The sequence below is a fragment of the Ursus americanus genome, chromosome 12 (genome assembly GCF_024610735.1).
Source record: "Ursus americanus isolate L20-20 chromosome 12, mUrsAme1.1.p, whole genome shotgun sequence".
Taxonomy (NCBI): Eukaryota; Metazoa; Chordata; class Mammalia; order Carnivora; family Ursidae; genus Ursus; species Ursus americanus.
The window spans coordinates 39,812,356-39,834,611 of record NC_142138.1 but is presented as its reverse complement, the minus strand read 5'-3'; the positions used below and the strand labels follow the sequence as shown (position 1 = coordinate 39,834,611).

At 38.1% G+C, this 22,256-nt stretch overlaps 1 long non-coding RNA gene across 1 annotated transcript; it reads left to right on the top strand.

Moving 5' to 3' along the window:
• Positions 1-5,713: 5,713 nt before the first annotated feature.
• On the top strand, positions 5,714-17,391 carry LOC148109174 (uncharacterized). The gene is made up of 3 exons (XR_015726205.1): positions 5,714-5,900; positions 12,408-12,553; positions 16,414-17,391. It is a non-coding gene; the product is annotated as an uncharacterized LOC148109174 (long non-coding RNA).
• Positions 17,392-22,256: the final 4,865 nt, after the last annotated feature.

Here is a 22,256-nt window from a genome sequence, read left to right as displayed (position 1 = left end):
TAAGAGTTCCAAAAAAGTGCACAACCAGTACATTTCTGTTTTCTATTTTTGTGCCTTGGAAAAAAAAAGTAAAAATAGCCAGAGGGCTGGGTCTTTTTTTCTCCCCCCACCACCCCCCGCCTTTGACAATTTGTGAAAAAATAAAAAGTTCACTCTAAGGCTGAAACTTTGCATGCCAAGTTTTTGCTTGGAACTAATTTTTATGACTGAGTTATAAAGCCCCTGGAAGGGGGGGGGGGCGTTCAAGTGGAAATGCTGACACAGCTTTGCCCAGAGTGGCAAGCAGGGGGGAGCCATAATGCTTATTTGTAACCTGTTTGCTTTACTGTTGCTTTTAGAAGGGGAGTCTTGGGCCCAGCCGTGGGCATTATACTCTAGGAACTGCTCAGAGGCATTTGTCTGTGCATATGTTTTGATTCTCTAGGGTTTGCCAAGAAGCTAGGACGGAACCTCCTTGGAAAGGGATCTGGTCACCCATTGCAGAAGAGGGCAGACTGATTTTCCCGACTTTTACTAGATTCCATCATCCCAGAGTCACACTTCCAAGGGCTGGATTTAACAACAATAGCTACCGCCAGAAAGCAGGGAGCAGTCCATGCTTTCTTCTTTAATGGTTCTTTAAATCTTAATTTTTGACAATTGTCTGCCGGTAAAACCAGAAAAGCTAATGATGAGCTGTTTGTGCAGATTCAACGATGATGTGAATTACGCGGACACGAGCGGACGAGGATCTGAATTACTTTTAGTCTACATCACTACTAGCGTTTTAAGGTGGATATCTAATGAACTTATCTTGATCCGAACTAGAAAGACTAGCGCCGGAAGCTTTTGCGAGAAGCAAGATTCTTTTCATTTCTATCACTGAGGGATGCCGTTCAGAAAAACACTCAGTTGCTGTTGTAAGAGGATTGAACTTCAGAACCCCACAACCTGCTCATATTCTAAAAGAGCAACACCAGCAAATAATTACTCATTCATGTCAAGAAAAACCGAGGAACCCGTGGACACTCCTAGCTAATGCTCCTGTGGATCCCACATTATCCTTCAGAATCTCCAGGTGTGGACAGTAGCACTTTGCGTTCTGACGACGCTGCTTACCTACAGCAGCCCGGTGGGGTCTTCAGACCCGGGGTCCGCTATGCCCTCGGTAGTCAGGTTAAAACGACGAAAGCACACAGCTCACAAAAGCGTCAGCTTTTTCTAAAAAAGAAGAAAAAAACGTGCTTCATGTAATTTTTCCAGTGAGTCTTTATTCCATTAAATTGAAAAAGGGAAAAGGCTTTTCTGAACTTTAGTGTTTTGTAGCTTGGGCTTTATTTCCACCTTAAAATCTTTACCTGGCCATGATCTGTTGTTCCATTACTGGAGGGCAAAAATGGGAGGAATTGTCTGGGCTAAATTGCAATTAGGCAGCCCTGAGTGCGGTTGGCACCAGTTAACTTGGGATATTGGAGTGAAAAGGCCCGTAATCAGCCTTCGGTCATGTAGAACAATGCATAAAATTAAATTGACATTAATGAATAATTGTGTAATGAAAATGGAAGAGGAGAGTTAATTGCATGTTACAGTGAGTGTAATGCCTAGATAACCTTGCATTTAATGCTATTCTTAGCCCTGCTGCCAAGACTGCTACAGAACCTCTCTCAGCAGGAAGTCATTAAAGCTGTGAGTAGATAATGCAGGCTCAGTGAAACCTAAGTGGCAACAATATAACAAGAGTTTCTTTCAGACCTTAGTGTTTTCTGAAAAAAAGGGCATGTTGAGGTAATTTGTACACATCTGAATGAAAACAGGAAACTCGGAGCAATCTATTTGCAGTTTGTCCAGTCCCCCAGATTTCCCAACCATTGTGGAGACCAAGGTCAGCTCCTATAATCAAAGACAAGCCTAAACCACTAGGGCTTACAAGGCAATAAGCACCCAGCTGTCTACCAGCTACAACTTAGTTTTGTTAATCACTTCGTGTGGCAGAGTCTGTGAAATGTTTGACCTCAGACTTAAAAGACCAGAGGAATAGGTCCTCCGGACCAGCTCACGGACATCACCTGCTCAAACAGATAATCGTTTCAGGAGTCCTAATGTTCTCAAACAGCCACCCTGAAACTTACATTTAAAGCTATGTGGACTTTGATCCTGGCCAACGGGCAGATCTTTCCCGACCTGCGTCTTTGGAGAAGAAAAGATTTCTCCAAATTTGCAAAGAAGAAAAGCCACAGTATTTTTCTCCCCACTAACTTTCTTTTCACTCTGGTCTTATGCCCGCTTCCCCCCGCCCCCCCCCCCCGCCCCGCCTCTGTTTTTTCCTAACTTTTAGTCATTGCAAGGCATGTGCAGGTTTTATTTGTTGTAATATTCTGCCTAATTGATGGACCATCCAGAGGGAGTGTTCTCTAACGAAAGGGTACTTTTTCAGCCTGAAGAGCGTGAGGTGAGCAGCTTCTGCTCTGTTGACCACTGTGGACTCGCCCCGGCCAGTGGTCCTGGGTGGAATGTACGTGTGGCGAGTGCACGGTTGAAAAGACCAAGTCAGAGCAGATCCCAGGGAAAGTGCTCGGAGGAGGTGGACAAGTGTAAGTATCTGTCATTTTGCATTTTTACAAAATATGGCTTTAAACCTCATTTCGAAAACAAAACTCTGAGTGTTAGCAACAGTAGCCAAGATTTATTAATTGAAAGGGGACTCTAAATCTTTCTTGGTGTCATATTTCTGTTCTGCAAATCCAGGTGTCAGTTCGTATTTCAGCCACTGTGATTTTTGATTGAGGAATTATTTCATCCTTAGGGCTTTGCTTTGTTATTTTTTGATTTGCGTGGAAACCTGTTTTTTCTCACGTCATTCAGGATGAATCTTCCGTGTTGCTTGATGATGGTCTTTTGCTCCAGTCTTCCTCTCGTATTTCCAAGTCTTGCTGGGCATGGACAGCATGTAGAGCTCATGCTCGTAAGATTCAAATAGTGTAGGATGGTTCTTCCATTAAGGAATTCTCACAAATACTGAATCTCTGAAAAAAGAGAAAATGAGCCCAAACGGAACAAATGTCCCCTTAGGTCTTGGGGAATGTGTCTAGAACATAATACATAACATCAAATTCTATTGGCCAAGTTAAGAAACAATCAATATTCTCAGATTAATGATAATAATAACAACATCGATAACAACAACAATAATAGTAACGTGAAGGAGGAAGGGACAAGGAAGAAGGAAAAGAACCAGAAGATTCCTTTCTTAAAATAGATTCAAGGGGCGCCTGGATGGCTCAGTCGGCTAAGTGCCCGACTCTTGATTTTGGCCCAGGTCATGATCTCAGGATCGTGAGATAAGCCCCATGTCAGGGACCGTGCTGAGCATGGATTCGGCTTGAGATTCTCTCTCCCTCTCCCTCTGCCCCTCCCCTTCTCATGCACATGCTTTCTCTCTCTCCCAAAAATAAATAAGGAAAATAATTAATTAAAAAATAGATTCAAGTCATAGTCATTGGCATTTTTTTTTGATCCCAGAGCTTTACCTGTCAGAGAGTTCTGTCCCTCTCTTGCTCTGTTGTTTTGGCAAATTCTTACCTTCTCTAAGCCCTCACTTCTGAGATAACAATAACGAAGTTTATGTCACTTACTGTGTTCTTATTAATGACTTAGTAACTCGTATATATTAATGTTACATACAAATGGTTAAGGTTTAATTGTGATCAAAAAGAAGAAGGATGGGGACAGGTGGAGAAAATGGGGAAGGAGGGAGAAGGAAGAAAAGGACGAGGAGGACAAAAAGAAGAAAGCTGATCTCTGCTCTTCAGAAGGGAGGTAAGAAGGACAGCCATCTAAGCTTCTCTTTTACAACAGACTTCCAATGTGGTTGAAGCTCACACAGGGCTGCATATCTAGTGTCTATTATGCATAACTGTAATATTTCTATTTTCTCTTATTTAGGGTTGGGGTTTACATGCCAACTTTTTTTTTTTTTTTTAAGAGAGAGAGTGTGAGCATGAGTGGGGGGAGGGGCAGAGGCAGAGAGAATCTCAAGCAGGCTTCACGCCCAGCTCGGAGCCGCCTCTGGGTTGGGTCTCATGACCCTGAGATCATGACCTGAGCCAAGAGCATGACCTGAGCTGAAGTCAAGAGTCAGGCACCTCACCAACTAAGCCACCCAGGCACCCTATGTGCCAACCCTTAATTGAAAGTTCTAAATAGTTTCCCTCACAGTGTTGGAAAAGATTACTGTTTTTTGTTGTCTCGCTGTTGTTTTCAGAAGAGCACTGAATGAATTTTTCGATTTGCATTTAGGAGCCAAAGTACTTGAAGTAAATACGTTTTGAATTTACTGTTTGCTGAACACTTATAGTTGAACCTGCATAGATTAGATGTCTGTGTGATGTCATTCAGCTGTGCTTTAGTGTTGAGAACAGGCATGGTAGAATTCTGATACATCATACTGATAATTTCAACATTTGTATGTTGTTGTTAATTGGGTGCCCTGGGACCTTTCTTAGGAATCTGAAATGCTAGTGCCAGAAGGGACTACAAGCATATGGGATGTGCCATAAATACTTGTTGAGGGGAGAAACAAATTCACATGGGATCTTAGAAACCATGAAGTCCAGTGGCTTTGGAGCATTTGTGACTGCAACGCACAATAAGAAATACATTTTATAGTATATCTCACTAAACACACACACAGTACACAGCCGAAACAGAAGGTATACAAGAGGACTTATCTTTACACATGCAATTAGGTCTGATGGTCTCCGTTCTAATCTATTCTACCTCCTGTTTTTTAAAATTGCTGGTTGTTGCCTACTAGGTTAATTTCAGGACCCTCACAAAGGCCATGACATGCAGTTTGAAAAACACTTATCTAATCCACTTCTCATTTAATAGATGAGGCAATTGAGCCTCAAAGGGTACTGAAGAGAGAATTGTTTTGAAGAGTAGTATGTGTTCATACGTCTAGAATAAACTAACGTGAAGCTAGTTTTAAATGTACCTAGGCATTGACATCTCCTTATATATTTTTTTCCTTGCTCTGTCTTCTCCAACACCCGTGGCCCATCATCTGTCGGGTATGTCACTCTGTCTAAAGAGATCAGATTAATCCGGTGGAATTCACTCTGAATAAGCCACACTGCGTGCTAGCTAGTATCTTCTCATTCGCGAATCAATCTCTTGATGACTTTCCAATTTTGTTTTTTTTTTTAGGAATTAAAGTTAAATCTACATAACTATCTTGTTTTTTCTTTTTTAATGTCGTGCTACAACAAGCAGCTACACAGCAGTCCCTGGGTCTGTGACTTTACACGTCTATTTCATTACCTAAGCACGAATTGAAAAATGCTTTGATGTCCAAACAAAAGTTTGTGTTTGCATTCTCGGATGAAGCCCATAACATACTGGCAAAACATCAGTTAGAAGAAAAAAAAAAAAAGACTTAAGCTCAGTTTTTATATATTTATTTTTTACTTCCCACATGCATCTTCCCAGATCTGTGTCTAGATGATTAGATTAACAGTTCGCCACTCTTTCTAAAGAATATCCAAAATACATTAGTCAATGCTTCGCTTCTGAGATGATTTTTAGTTTAAATCCATATGTGAATGGAAATAACTCACGGGTGGGTTCTTTTCTCGTTACTGTTCTTAGTATCATGATTATTATCAGCAATTATACTGTTATTTTTAATCAAATATAGATTCATTCTTTGCTTTCCAACTGCTTACAGGAGTCTAGAGCAAACGTGTAGTTTGTCAAAGAGAGGGAAGGAAATGTTCACTGTTTGAAGACCTGCACAGGCCCCCCGCCCCCGCCGGGGTCCATTAATCCGGGGAGAAGGTACATTTCTGTTCCTCACCGTGCTTGCATCAGAGGGAATGGCCACTTCTAAAGAAAGTTTATGACTTGAAAACCTTTTACAGGTATGTTTCTTGGCTCCCACGGTAGGTATTTTTTGAGGGCAGATACTGTTTTAGTATTTCTGGAATCCTGTAAGATAACATGATGCCTTCCACATAGTAAATGCCCAATAAATGTGTATTTTAATCTTGTAAGACAATCTCAGAATATTGTCCTGAATTTCATGTTTTGCCTGGAGTTGCAATGACTTCTATAAAAATGGGACTGGTATAATGCAGCTTCTTGCAACTTGATTTTGTTGCAAACACTCAAGTGTCTGTGACGATTCATGCACTGAGCTAGAGTTCATCTGTTTCCAAAGCTATGGAATATTCTATTCTGTGACTATACCACAATTTCTTTAATCATCCTCTTCCCACGGAGCCACCCTGAATGTCATTTAAATATGTCCTGATACACATGTGCCAGAAGTTCTCTCGGACAGTGCTTCCCAGTCTCTTGACATCACAGCACTGTCAGACCAGGCTCGCTGACCTCGCCTGCCGCTCCTGCAGCTACTCTGGCTCCACTCAACGACCGCGCCGGTGCCACGGCAACTTCTCTGTTGTTGGGCAACTTGGTCAAGGTAAGGAATTGCCAGGTCTTAGGGTATGAGAATATTGGATTTCACAATGTGGTCTCCCAAACTCATCACGCCAATTTTTAGTCCGAACAGCAAAGTATGTCCATGTGTGTCACATCCTCACTAATAGTTGATATCAGCCTGAATTTTTGCGAGTTTCCTGGATACAAATTCTATCATGATCTTAATTTGTATTACTAATGATTTGGGGCATTTTTATAGATCATGTTTGCTTTTTGTATTTCTTCTTTGTGATAGGTCTGTTCGAATATTTTACCCATTTTTAATTTGGTGAACTTTCTTTTTCTTACTGACTTGAAAGAATTTTTTATATATTCAGGATATTTTGTTGGTTATATGTTGTCTTAATCAGCATGGGCTATCATAAAAAAAAATTTGTAGACTGGCTCAAACAACAGAAGATTGTCACAGTTCTGGAGGCTGGAAGTCTGAGATCGGGGTGCCAGCATGGTCAGTTTCTGGTGAGAGCTCTCTTCCTGGCTTACAGACACCCACCTTTTCGCTGTGTCCTCATGTGCAGGGAGAGAAAAAGAGAGCACACACATGCAAATTCTGGTATCTCTCCTTATAAAAGCACTAATCCCACCATGAGGTCCCCACCCTCATAACCTCATCTAACCCCAAGTACCTTCCAAAGACCCATCTTCAAAAACTATCACAGTGGGGCAGGGATAGCTAGGGCTTCAACATATGAATCTGGAGGGAGGACACAGTTCCGTCCCCAGTATATGTATTACAATATCTTCTAGTCGTCTTTACCCTTTTCTTATAGTGCTTTTTGATGAATAATAGTAAGCTCATAGTGTTTGTTTTTACAGCAACAAAATTGTGTTACAGGCTCTTCTAAGACGTTTAAAGTTTTGTCTTTACTTGTTTAGTTTTAATCTGTCTGGAACTTGTTTTTGTGAACAAGTGAGGTAGAGATTCATTCCATTCTTTGTCCATATGGATCACAGTCTAAGCACCATGTACCGCGTGACCCGCACGTCTCAGCTGAGCTGCTCTACCACGCGTCTCGGTGACTGTTTCTGGCAAACTCTGCCAGGCTTCCGTGTAAGTGTGGCTGTGTCTCGGACTTCCCTTTTCTGTTGCACGGCTCGCTTGGATTCTCCCTGTGCGAACACACTGACTGAGATACTATATATTTACCGTGTATCTTGATATATAGAAGAGCAAAACCTTTTACTTTTCGGTTTTATTTTCGTGTGGGTTTTTTTTTCTTCTCCAGAAGGGTCTTGACAATTCTTGGGTCTTTATTCTTACTTGTAAATTTTAAAATCACCGTATCAAGTTCCTTTTGGATTTTTTTTAAAATGCAGTAAACTATAGTTAAAATTGGGACTAACCGAAATTATCAAAATATTAAGATTTCCTATCTAAAGTCACGGTTTACCTCTCCATTTATTAGATCTTCTGTGTATTTCACTGAAGTTTAAACTTTTTCCCAAACAAGTCTTAGACTTTTTGTTATACTTATTGCTGGGTATTTTATACTTTGTTAAAATTATAAATGGCATATTGACATACTTTAAGTATGTCTTCCGTTTGTTGCCCATGTATAGATAATGTAACTTATTTTTATATATTGGTTGTATATCTACCCATCTGAGTGAATTTTTTTTATATCAATTGCAAATATCTCTATAGATTACTTTGCATTTTTTCCATAGAAAATAATGTAATTTGAGAATAATGGCAGTTCTCTTTGTTCTTTTCCAATTTTAATTTAATTTTATTAAAACATTTCTTTTTGATTATTCTACTGGCTAGACCCTCCAGTAGAATGTTGACTAGACTTGGCAAAACCTTTGTCTACTGCCCAATATTAAAGCATATGCTTCTAACTTTTGACGATTAACAGTTGATGTTTATTATAGATTTTTCTAAAAAGGAAGTTCCCTTCACTCCTAGGTTGCTAAGAATTTTGCTTGGATTTTAAATCATAAATGCCTATTAAATTTTATCAAATGCTTTTCCTGTATCTATTGAAAAAATTCATACTGGTTTTTATTCTTTAATCTATTATTGAAGTAATTATGTTGATCAAACTCCTAAACCCAAATCTTCCTTGCATTTCTGGGATAAACTAAACTTGGTTATAATAACTCAGGATGAGTTATTCTTTCTCATAAAGTACTATAAGCAGTTTTCTAATAATTTGTTTAGGATTGTCAAACTCATAATTATGAATGGAATGAGACTGTAATTTTCCTTTATTCTTTTACCCTTGTCTTTTTTTTTTAATTTTGGTAATACTAGCTTTATATACAAAAAATTGGAGAATAGTCCCTTCTTTCTATTTTGTAAAAAAAATTTAAATTTGGAAGAATCTGTTCTTTGAATATTTTGCAGAACTTGTCTGCAAAACCACCTGTGGGCTCTATTTTTTCTTTTGTCAGATTTTGCATTACAGATTTTTCTTGATATTTATTCTATTCATAGTTTTAAATTAGTACCATAAAATTATTCAAATGTATCCCTTATGTTTTAAATCTCCGTCATATCTCAGCCTTCCCTTTATCATTATTAGTATTGATATAAGTATTCTTTTTCACTTTTTAAAATCAATCTTGCCAGGGATTTTTTGTATTTCATTAGTCCTTTCAAAGAATTAGCATTTGTCTTTGTTCATCCTTTATATTATCATTTTCATTTCACATTAACTTCTGATCTTCATTATATCTCTCAAATACTTTTGTAGGATTTAGGGTATTGTTATAGCCTAATTCTAAGGTTGGCAAACATTTCTATAAAGGGCTAGATAGTAAGTATTTTAGGCTTTGTGAGCTATACATCCTCTGTTGCAATTGTTCAATTCATGCCTCTGTGGCGTGAAAGCAGCCCTAGGCAACAGGTGCATGCTCAAGCATGACTGGGTTCCAGTAAAACTTTATTTATAAAAACAGGGACAAGATTTGGCCCATAGACCGTAGTTCATTAAGTCTTGGCCTAACTTTTTGGTTTTCAGTATGTGTTCTATAGACTTCTCGAGGGGTGCCTGGGAAATTTTCAAGAGGTAAGCTCAAAACTATTTTCATGGTAACACTAGGATGTTATTTGACTTTTTAACTATGTTACCTTGAACTAGCAGTGTAAAAGGCAAGGTGGATAAAATTGCTGGCACCTTAACACAAATCAAGGCAGTGGCCATTGTATTACTCACCAATGCATCCTCGCTATAAAAATCAATGCCAATTTCACTTAAGAATGACTTTAATGAAACAGTAAAAATTATTAATTTTATTAAATCTTGATCCTTGATCACATGTCTTTTTAATACTCTGTTGAATTGAGATTTATACATAAAACACTCCTGCTGCATTGTAAATATGCTAATTGTCTCAAGGAAAAGCACTATGTGATTGTTGGAGTTGCAAGCTCAACTAGCCATTCTCATCATGGAACACCATTTTCACTTGAAAGAGCTAGACAGACTATGGGTACTCGGCTTTTAGTATTTAGCAGACATATTCTCAAAAATGAATGAAATGAGCCTGAAAACAACTGAAGGTATGTATTACCAGTGTTAAAATTTGAGCCTTCGGGTAAAATTAGAATTTAATATTGTTACCCATCACTGTGAGCTTGACAGCTTCCCAATACTTACAGGCTGTTCCAATGAAATCAGTGGTGCTATTAATAAGTGTATTTTTTTCATATAATGAAATATGTCAACATTCAGAAGATCTTTGTAGCTCAGCATACCAATATTTTCCAGATTATCAATACATGTTATTACAAAATCACGCATGGGTAAAAGATTCATTTAAAGTGCAAGACATACCAACAGATCTTAGCGTAACGGACCATGAAAGATTCATTGATGTGGTTTCAGATTCCACATTGCAACTAACCTTTAAAAGATTACCACTAGTGGAGATTTGGCATAGTATCAAAGAAAAATTTTCACAATTATATAAAAAGGCTGTTTAAAATGCTCTCCTTTTCCCAATACATGTCTGTGTGAGGCCAGATAGTCTCTACATACGTCAGCCAAACTAATATATTATAGCAGATTGAATGCAGAAGCAGATAGGAGAATCTAGGTTTCTTCTGTGAAGTCAGACATTAAAGAGATTTGCAATATAAAACAATGCCATACTTCTCACTAAATACTTAAGTTTAGGAAAATATTTTTATTAAAATATAATGTTAATATATGATGGATTTATTATTACTTTTAAATGACTTAATATATGTCTCATTTAATCTCTAATTCTGTAAATATTAACTGTTATAATCACATAAGTCCAAGCTCTTTGGAGCCCCTTGATGATTTTTTAAAAAGATTTTCTTTATTTATTTGAGGGGAGAGAGAGAGAGAGAGAACATATGAGCAGGCATTGTGGGGGGAGGGAGGGTTGGGGCAGAGAGAGGGAGAAGCAGGGAGCCTGACAGGGGGCTCCATCCCAGGACTCTGGGATCATGACCTGAACTGAAGGCAGACGCTTAACCAACTGAGCCACCCAGCTGCCCAAGCCCTTGGTAATTTTTAAGAGTGTTACAGCCCTGAAACTTGAATGTTTGAGAGTAACTGGTTTAGCTTATTAAATAGAATATATAACTCATTAATTTTTAGACTTTTTAAAAATATAATTATCTGAGATTATAAATGACCTTTATAGTCTGTTTCAAACTGCATTTCATATGTTTTGATATGTAATGTTATCAATATCACTGAGTTATAAGTGAATATTACATTGTAATTGTGTTTGCTTTGACCTTGAGTAATTTAGAAAAATGATATGTTTTTAATTTCCCAAAATGTACAGATTTTCATTTATTTTGTTATTGACCTCTAATTTAATTGCCTCTATCTATATAATATCAATTTTTTGAAATTTTTTGTGACTTATTGATGTCTTAATATATGGTAACATTTATAAAGATCCCACATGTATTTGAATATAATATGTAGTGTCTTTTTAGAGTGAGTTCTATAGATGTTCATTTAATCATGTTCACTCATGATAGAGCTCAATTATTCTCCATCTTTACTAATGTATTGTCTACTTGACTTGATCAATAATTGAGGGAGGTATGTTAAAATCTTCCACTACAGTGGGGATTTTGTCCAATTCTCCTTAGACTATCAATAATTCCTTTTCATTTTTCAAGGCTACTTTGTTAGATCAACTCAAGCATGGGATAGTTATAATTCTTGCTAAATTAAAATTGTTATTGGAAGTAATCTTTTTACTCCCAAATAAGGTTTATTATTTTATCTTAAAGTCAATTTTGTTTGACACTAATACTGTTCTTCTACTTGTATTGTGGTTAGCATTTGCCTACTATTTTTCATGGTTTCAATTTCAGCCTTTCTCTATCTTTAAACCTTGGTTGTATTTCTTATAAAATATCAGTGGATTTTATTTTTAATCAATGTGACAAACTCTGTCATTTAATAAACATATTTAACATATTTGTATTTATTATAACTGTGATAACTTTAGATTGTTTCTGCCATCTTGCCTCTTCTTATTCTTATTTCTTGTAATTGAGAGTTAATGTATTTGTTAAATGTGTATTATTTATGTTAATAAATGTTAAATGTTTTATTGTAAATGTATTATTTATGTTAATAAAATGTTGATGTTTATTATTACATTTTCTCTTTTATGAGTTTAAAAGTTATGCATGCTATTTCTGTAATTTTAAAGTCACTCTTGAAATTTTCCCATGCAAGCTAACTTAATGAAGTATCAATTTAAGAATGTCTTATCCTGAGTAATATGAAGAACTTAGAACATTTTTACTGTGACCTGCCCCATGACTTTCATGCTGGTACTGCCTGATATTTTAATACTATGTCTTTCGAACTCTATAAATTAATTCTTATTTTTAAATTAATTTATAAAGACAGAAAACATACTTTTTAAAGTTGTCTATGAGTTTAATAAGCTTTGTTTACCTTTTTATCTTACAGTGCAACCACTCCTCCTGGGCTTATTTTTATTCTCCTTGAAGAGAAGAGAATGTTCTTTAGAGGTCCCTTCGATGAAGATTTGCTAATGATAAATGTGCTTTTGTTTATCCTACAAGCTCTCATTTTTTCAAAAGATAATTTGTAAGGTACACAATTCTATGTGTATAGTTATTTTGAGTGTGTATACACACACCCCCACACACTCCCCCTGCACCTACTTTTATGGTATATCCATTATTGCTGATGCAAAGTCTGCTGTCAGTAAAATTGTCATTTCTTTCCAGGTGTTTTTTTCTCACTTGCTGCTACTGAGATTTTTCTGTTTGTTTCTGATAATCTGCAGCGTCCCTGTACTAAGTCTAGATGTGGATGTTTCTTATTTACACAGCTTGCTACGATTTTTGCTTCCTTTGTAGATGCATCTCTTTTTTCAGTTCAGGAAATTCCAAGCTGCTAACTCTTTGATTATTACCACTCCTTCATTCCCTCTCTTCTCTTTATGATTCTCATTCTGTCTCCCATGACTCTTAACCACTCTCATGTTTTCTTTTTGTCTCTCTGGAAAACTTTCTTAATAATTTATCCAGATCTACATTTCCGTTTACTAGTCATTTATCCATTGGTATCTGTTTCTAATTGCAATAATATTTTTATCTGTAAATTTTGGGTGTTTTTTGTTTTTGTTTTACCAAAAATATTTATTTTTTATTTTATTTATTTATTTATTTATTTATTTATTTATTTATTTATTTATTTAAAGATTTTATTTATTTGACAGAGAGAGACAGCCAGCAAGAGAGGGAACACAAACAGGGGGAGTGGGAGAGGAAGAAGCAGGCTCCCAGCAGAGGAGCCTGATGCGGGGCTCGATCCCAGAATGCTGGGATCACGCTCTGAGCTGAAGGCAGATGCTTAACGACTGCGCCACCCAGACGCCCCTGTTTTACCAAAAATTTTTAAGGGATTTTTAAGGACTCTTGGAAATTTACTCATTTTTTTGCTCTTTTATTTCCTTAAACATTATATACACTTTGTGTATACTTTTATTTTATATTGTATACTTACCAAATTCTATCTGAAGTCATTAAGACTCTTGGTCTTTGTTTCAGCGCATGGTCACTTATAGCTGGTTTTCCTCTGTGTTGGAGTTTCTTGGTTTTTGTTTTTTGTTTTTCCTGTCGTGGGCTTATATTTAAGTGATTTTCATCTCTGGGAATCAAACAACTCTAAACTGGGGTGCTTTCCTCTAAAAACCTTTTTCATTTGTTTCTACCAGAAAACTACCAAGCAGAGAGCATTCATTCCCATTTGAGAATCCTGGCTTTATATGAAAATACCAAGTTAAGCTTTTCTACTGTAGCTGTTGGCTTTTTGATAAGAAAAAAAATAAGGAACCATTGGAGTATTTGAGCAAGGATTGACTTACCTCACTTAAGTTTTAAAAAGAGCACTCTAGCCTCACAATGAAAACAGACTGCAGGAGAGATGGCAGAGATGGGGCAAAGTGAGGGCACGAGCAAGGGAATGATTACGGAACGTGGAATTTAAGCTAGGCAGTGAGGAAGGGGAGGTCATCAAGGGGGAGAGGGATACTGAAAAGTTGGTACAATCAGTAGATTGGAGATCCCAACAGGGTTAAAGAATTGTTGGAGATGGACCAGCCAGAGTGAGCTGCACAGATAAGAGGGGATACCGAGTGCCTGGGAATGAGATTATCCCAGGGTTTTAGCCATTACAATGACAAGGTCTAGACTACCTGTGGGAGTGAGGGGCTGAGGTGGGGTGGAACTCAAGACCTTTAGAGGAGAGGATCTTGACAGGATCCTCGACTTCATATTGAGAGCTCCAAGAATTAAAGCAAGAGAAGAAACTCCTTTCTCTTTGTTCACTTGTACAATGAATGAAAGAGGTATGCACATTTGGAGCAGGAAGAGAAAAACTTCACTACAATTTTCCCTTCTAGAGAGACTGTAAAAGCAAAGTTCAGACACCACTTCCCAGCGTCTCAGGCTCTCTGACCGTAGCTTTTCAATCATTATCGTGATACCTTAAAGAGTAAAAACCAAACCATTTGTGTTTCCAGTTTAAAACAAAAACAAAACAAAAAACCCAAAAACCTTGGTAAATCAGAGGCATAGTTCCCCAAATTCCATGTAGCATAGAAATAATTTCAAGATTTTCTAGGAAACGGTGATTATTCATCTTTTTGTGGGTGATTTTTCTATTTTCTATAATCTTACTCCTCCATGAAGTCCCCACTGTCAAAAAGTCAATTTTATGTCCTAAATTCAAGTCTAAGTGTTACCGAGCCGGAGTCTGGTTCTTCTTCCCTACTATCAGCTGGGCTTCATTGTTCGTCCTTTGTTCGGTTAACATACTGTATCCCCACGCCAAACACCTGGAGACATTTGTCACATTCCACTGCCTAGAGCCCTGCCACCGTTCAGCCCAGGTGCACGGACTTCTTTAGCCTCTTGATCGATTTGTTCCAATAACCATTTGGAAGTTTCCTGATCTGGATCCAATCTGCATTTTCCTTTTCCTTATGGTGTTAAGGGAGATGCAGATATGGTAGCCCAGGCTTTTAAAAGATAGAGGTCTCTGTGTCCTGCACCGAACCCCCAGGACTATAGGGCTGTCTCTAATTATTCTAATTCTGAGGCATTTTCTGCCACCTCTCCCAGTGTGGCTATGGTGGGCCTGGGCAACTGATCACTGATTCAGAGCAATTTATGTTCTTTTAAAACTATCTATCACGATTATCCTATAATTACTTCACAAGTTCAACATGGCAATTTACTGTCACCTTTATCTGACTTGGTTCATTTTCCAAATCACTAACAAAGGCAAATGAATAAACAAATACGGCTTTGCTACTGACTTGGAGACCCAGCCATTAAGAAGCTTCCTTTCCTGCTTCAGGGCAGATTTCGGTTTGCAAACAGTGACTGACATTTTGCTGTAGGACTGAGTATGCGAACCATGTTTTCACAGGCATTGTCTCATCAAATCCTTACACCAACTCTTTGAAGATATTTTGTTTTTACGTGTGAAAGCCGAGGCTCAGAGAAATTAATAAACTCCATAAGGTCACAGAGCTAATAAATGGCAGAGCCAGGATTTGAACTCAGTTTTTTCCAGCTCCAAGTTTTTATCCTCTATCCCATCTGTACATATCAATTCCTGTTGCTTACTTTATTTTTATTTTAGCCTCTTTAAATAGCCATATCTAAATCCTAGTTTAATTTGTCCTTTATCTAAAATATGCCATCTATTGTTTTAGCGTATGAGACATAACAGTTTTTAATCACTTATGATAAACTAAATAGAAATAAATGAGTTTAGTTCAGGTTTTTTTTTAATTTTAATTTTATTATTATTTTTTTTTAACAAAGTCTATTTATATAACACCCTGCTTACCTGGTATGGTAGAATTTTAGAAATTATTTCAACTGCTTATCTGCCCACAGATAAAAACATCAAATTCTCTGGGGGCAGGTTTTCATCATTGTGAGAGGCTTCACTTAAGTGAGCCTCTTGTTAAGAAAATGTGGGAAGAGAAGGGTGAAGACTTATTGCCATAGGGAAAGGCCCATAGTGAAAAACAGTGGCTTGGAAAGATGGCACCTTCTGGGATTCTAGAGTATAGAGAGTTCTGGAAATGGAATTGACCAATTTTTATAAGATCAAGGCTCTCTGATTCTCTGAGATTCAAAGTGATGGCTAGCTCTCATATTAGACTATAGCTGCCCTGTCCAATGTCCATTGTTAGGAGAGGTCCCCAAAAACCCTGAAGGAAAATCTACAAGTAGGAATAAGGGGCCTGGCTCATGACTTGAGCTCAACCCATCCAAAGGTTGGGTGGGAGAACTGGTTCCAGCACAGTCTATACCTATGTGTAGAAGGCCCTCTGGATCCAGCCACCCTGAAACAATGTTGGGATTTGAAGAATAAAATGGCTATGCAAATGACATCAAATGATAAAGCTATTATTTTGATTCCCCAGGAAAGGCAAGCAGGCCCCACTGCATCCCTGCAAATGCAGGCCCAGTCTTCAACAGTGACATCTTGCAGCTGAAGTGTGGTATGTTTCTGTCATCCTTCCAACTGTACAATCCCTCAGGATTGATTCCTGGACAATGCAGAGGGAGGTGGACCTCAAAAATGAAATACTGGACTTCCTGAAAATAAATGTGCATGGTATTTCAAGCAATTTATTGAAAAATTAAAATTGATTGGTTATTGCACCCCACGCTTGGAAAGCCAACTTTCATGCACACACTGACTATACTCTTGCCACATTTTCCTACCTGCTACTTCTTTTTTTTTAAGTAATCTCTATATCCAACATGGGGCTTGAACTCGTGATCCCGAGATCGAGTCACGTGCTTTACTGACTGAGCCAGCCAGGCGCTCCTCCTAGCTACTTCTGAATGATTCTATCTGCCCCTTTCTTTCTCTCTCTTTTCCAATTTTTTTCCTGCATATGTCTACCCAGTTAATCCTCTTAAACCACCAATTGTTTCCAAAAAGTTTGCAATGCTTCTTACTGCCTACAAAACAGAATCCATATTCCTCATCCTACTATTCGACCATACTCCACAATCAGACCCCCACATCCTAAAAAGATATAGAAAAAAAAAAGAGAAATATTTATTAATCTGTTATGAGACACTTTATATATGTTCTTTTCATTTAATTTCCTCTTCAATTTTATTTTCCACTACCCACCTTTTTATTGAGGTGTGAATGACATACAATAAAGTGCACAAATCTTAAGTGTACAACTCAGTCAATTCTTACCTATGTATCTACCTGAGAAACTATTATCAAAATCAAGTGGCAGGACATTATCAGTTCCCCCAGAAACCTCTTTCATTCACCTCCCAGACTATACTCCCCAATGTGCAGCTCTCCTGGCCATTATTACTATAGATTAGTTTTGCTTATTCTGAATGTTAAATAAATGTATTTGTAAAGTGTGTACTCTTGTGTCTAGCTTCCTTCAATGAATGTTATTCTTTCACTCAACATAATGTAATGCCACTATAGAGTTGTACGTGAATATAACCTAATTTACTAATTCATTTTTTTAAATTGAGGGACAAATAGTTTCTTCTTTCTTTGGCTGTAATGAATAAAACTGCAATGAATATTTCTTGGATATGTCCTTCTGTAAACATAAGTGCTTATTTATCTTAGGTTTATTACGAGGAGTAGAATTTCTGAGTTATAGGGTGTGTGAGTATTCAGATTCATGGAAACTCAGAGTTTTCCAAACTAGTTGAAACAATTTATATTCCAACCAGCAACCAATGCATAAGAATCCCATTGTTCCACAGCTTTAGAACACTTGGTGCTGTAAGTCCTTTTAGTTTTAGCCAATCTGGTAAGTGTGTAGTAGTATCTCACTATGATTGAAATTTTCATTTCTTTTTAATAAATCCTACTGACCTCCTTTCCATGTGCATATTAGCCATTTGGAATCATTTTTTATGAAGTGCCTGTTCAAGTTTTTTGCCCATGTCTTTTATTGCACAATTGCCTTTTTTTATTGTTTTGTAGGTCTTTATGTATATTGGATACAAGTTCATTACCCGATATTTTACATCTGTTTACAAATAGATGTACATATAAATATAGATATGCAAATATCTTCTCTCAGTCTGTGGTTGTCTCTTTTTTCTCTTAATGGAACCTTTTGATTGATAGAAACATTTCAATTTATCAATCTTTTATTATATGGTTAGCATTGTTTGTATCCAGTTTAAGAAATCTTTGCTTTCCCCAAAACAATGAAAATATGACAATATTTTCTCATGTCTTCTTCTTAAAGTTTCACCATTTCATATTTCACTTTCAGGATTATAATCCATTTTCAATTAATTTCCTTTATTTGGTAATATAACAGTACCCACTTTTGAATTCTATTTGAGGCAGACTGATAAACTCCTTGCTATCTCGTAACTCATCCTTTAAAAGAAAATACTAATATTGGGTTATTCTGCCTTTCTACTCCCGCCTAGAATTCTGTGGTCTCCTATATCCGAGGCCTCAGCTCTGGTTCCCATCTGTGCTCTAGCCTCCCGAGTCTGAAGGGCACTTACTGTTTATTGCTTCACACTGTTAGCTACTTTTATGGATGTGTTCCCTTGCTTCCAACTAGACCGCACACTTCTCGATGGTAGGAATTGCCCATACAGATTAGCTAACGCTCTGTACATCATGGCCGGTCCGCAAACATGAGATGGCAGCTCATTAACATGTGTGCTTTCTTCATTGAGATCATCAGGGGGACCTGCTGAGGACTGTCTGCTGCACAGCCGTTTCTGTGAGTGATCTTCCTGTCACTCTGACAAACGTGTTGAATTCAATGGGACAATTTTTAATATCATTAAGGTGGTCTTGCCAAGCCTTTCAGGGAGTATTTTCCAGGTTTATCTCCATAGTCTTGTAGATAGTCATTCCATTCTTTCCGCAGTTCCCATGTCTGCTGATTCATTAACATCCCTGAGTTTTCATTAATGGCTTGACCAGTGTGTTCTATTTTATTTTATCATTAAGGTAGAAAGCACAGGGAACTTTTCTGATGTATTTCCTTTAGAATTAAAAGGAAGGGAAAGTATCAAACAGATTTAAAACCTCCACATTCTTTTTCTCACTCCTTGGGGAGAGAAAAAAATCAGTGGGTCTAAATTTGTCCCCTGCTTTCTTGAGCAGCCACCCTGTGTCTGTCATCCAGATCTGTTGATTTCCAAATGTGTCGGTACCTGTTCAAAAACTGTTCCTGTTTTGTGACTCTGACAGAACTGTCAGTATTTTAAAAGTATTTTTTCATGCCCCTCATTTTAAAAGAGTTTAAAAACAGAGTATTACCTCATTGATTGGGATTCATATTAGTGGTCTTGCTTGCTTTCCCGTATGAGGTACAAATGCCTCTTCTTCAACTTAGCTACTTTATTCAGCTTATTCATTCTGGTTTTTTGTCATAATTATCATTTCCTCTTTAAAAAAAAAAAAGAATAGGTATTATGAGAAATTTCTCTAGGGTTCCCTCCCAATTTCCTCACTGCCATTACAGAGCCTCTGTCCCATCAGTCTCGATCAGGCACGTTGGATATTCTTACTCTTTGCGTTCTTCTGTTCTCAGAGCAATTGTAATCTGCTTTAATTATGGTGGATACTCCAGCAGCCCGCCCTTCTCCTGGGCTTTAGTATTCCCTCCTTCAATACCATACTCACTAGATTTTTTTTAATTCCCCCAAATTAGCTCTCTTGAATTCTAATGCCCTGATAGGACTGCTTGCATTCTAGTTATGAGCACGATCCCACCAGGTTTCATAAATGCCAAGAAAGGCAAAGCTTTCTGCATTTCTGCGTGCTTCTGACAGCTCTCGTTCATTCCTCAGACCCTCACAGGCCCCGGGCTTTGCCTTTCTCTCTGCTTAAATTGCTCGGGTGACCCTGTCCTCAGAGAAGGAGGAAAATATTGTTTTAGATGCCTGTTAAATGACATGACTTTTGGCCCTCTTGTCTTTTTAAAAATCTCTCCAGTGAAAGAGATTTTAAAAAAAGCAATTTATCTGTAAATATAATCATTAATTTTTTAAATTTCATACACTCTACATTCCAGTTTGTACTCAATTCTGCGGCATAACTCAGCTCTCCAGTTAGTTGATCCTGCACCTCTGGCCACTGCTATCTCCTTGCAAGCTTCCTCTCTGCTGTCTGCTGGAATTTTCATGAGAAATGTATAGAGGCCAATGGCACACACTTACTCCAGTCACCATGCCATTCGCCTTCAGTACTTGTGCTCACATGTGTACGTATACACACACACACACACACACACACTCACACAAGCAAATAGCTCTTTTTTTCCCACAAAAACATTGGCTTTAATCATCTCAGTACAACAAAACAAGAAATATTTATGCTTATTTTTATGAGGGTAGAGATTTCAGAGACTTCATGTTTATCTCTGAAGAGTAAAGGCTTAGGATATCTGCCCTTGGGTAAGGGAGATACACCCAGTTAATGTCATGCTCATGGTAAATTCATAACTGACTCCCAGCCCCACCCCTACCCTATAACCACTTTGCCTTCCCGTTCTTGTTACTGCATCAGTTGAAATGCGTTCCGTTATAGTTAAAGAAAACACAACTCAAACTGATCTAAACAAAAAAGAGGGATTTTTGATTTAGAAGTGAAAAACCCAGAAATATGGCAAATATCAAGTGAGGCTTAATCCAGTCACTCAACACTGTCACCAAGTACCCCTTTCTTTGCTTTTCTGTTCTATCTTCGGTGAGGCCACTTCATCCTAAAGATGACTCCTCCTGTCGCGCTAAAGTGATATCACCGATCTCCTTGGCCTATGTATTTCCTCTTTCTGGTCCAGGGGAAAAAAGAGCACTATTTCAGCATTTCTAGCAAATCCTAATATTCCTCTGATGGGACCAGCTTTGTTCACATGGACCCTCCCAAATCACTGAGGTTGGCCAAGGGTGTGCATGGACCTGGGTCACATGCTCTAACCCCGAAGTCAGGAAAGGAAACCGTTTCCTAAGAAGCACGCGTTTCACAAAATGGAAAGTAGAGGGAGGAAGAGGAGGAGGATGCATTCTGGAGGCAACCCAAACCGGTAAACTTTATAACAATCCTATGCCAAAACGTGTTGAGTTTACCAAACCTACACCGCAGGCCAGTTGTAGTAATGACAATAGGAAAACCCCTTCTTAATGGCTGCTGTCCCCTTAAAAAGAGCATACATACATACAAATAGGAAAAAAGATATCTCCTGGCCCCTCCTCCCCCTCCTCCTCCTCCCCCTCCTCCTCCTCCTCCTCCTCCTCCTCCTCCTCCTCCTCCTCCTCCTCCTCCTCTTTCTTCTTCCTCTTCCTCTTCTTCTTCAATTTCAGTATAGTTGACACACAAAGTTACATCAGTTTCAGGTATCCAACATAGTAATTCAACAACTTCCTATGCTCTGCTCTGCTCACAGGCACAGCTACCACTCGTCACCATGCAAGCCTGTTACAATACCATCGACTATATTCCCTATGCTGTCCTTTCATCACCATGACTTCTTCATCTGCTAACTGGAGACACTCCTGGCTTCTAACAGGAAGTACCTTATGCACTTGGGCAAGGGACTTAAAGTCTTTCCGCTTTTATCTGTCCGAGATTGAATATTGTTTTAGAAGCAAACCCAAGTGATACTAAAAGTTGTCCACTTTTTGGTCCTATTTAGTCAGGTTTAAAAAGTAATAATAATTTCTACATCACAAAGAAAAGATTTCTAAATACTTTCGTTAGGTTAAGACAGTGTCTCTTTACTACAACAAAGGCAAATGCTGCTAGGCTGCCATGAACAAACGTTTTTTCTATGGGATAATTTATTTAAATGCATAGTATTCAATGGGTTCAAAAACAGGACCCAACCTATATGGCTTTGCCTTGGATTATTAGTCCTTTGAAGTCCAGTTATAGCAAGATAGATCCTCAGGGATCCCTGCCAAACAAGAATGAGAAAGCTCAGGTGAGAACAGGGGCATAAGAGGTGAGCTACTCCAAGCGCCACTCTTTCCTCCACAGGATCATTACTGGGGAAATAGATACAATGTGTAGCCCCAGGGAGTCTACAAACAAGCAAACTTCTTTTCCTTCCTTCCTTCCTTCCTTCCTTCCTTCCTTCCTTCCTTCCTTCCTTCCTTCCTTCCTCTTTCCTTTAACTGAAAAAGAGTTTAACTGTTCTTTTCCTTTCTACTTCTATCTTACCTCAGAGGTTTTGAATCCAGCCAGAGGGTATGACTATCATCTAAGGCCCATCGTAAGATGAAGGGGGTG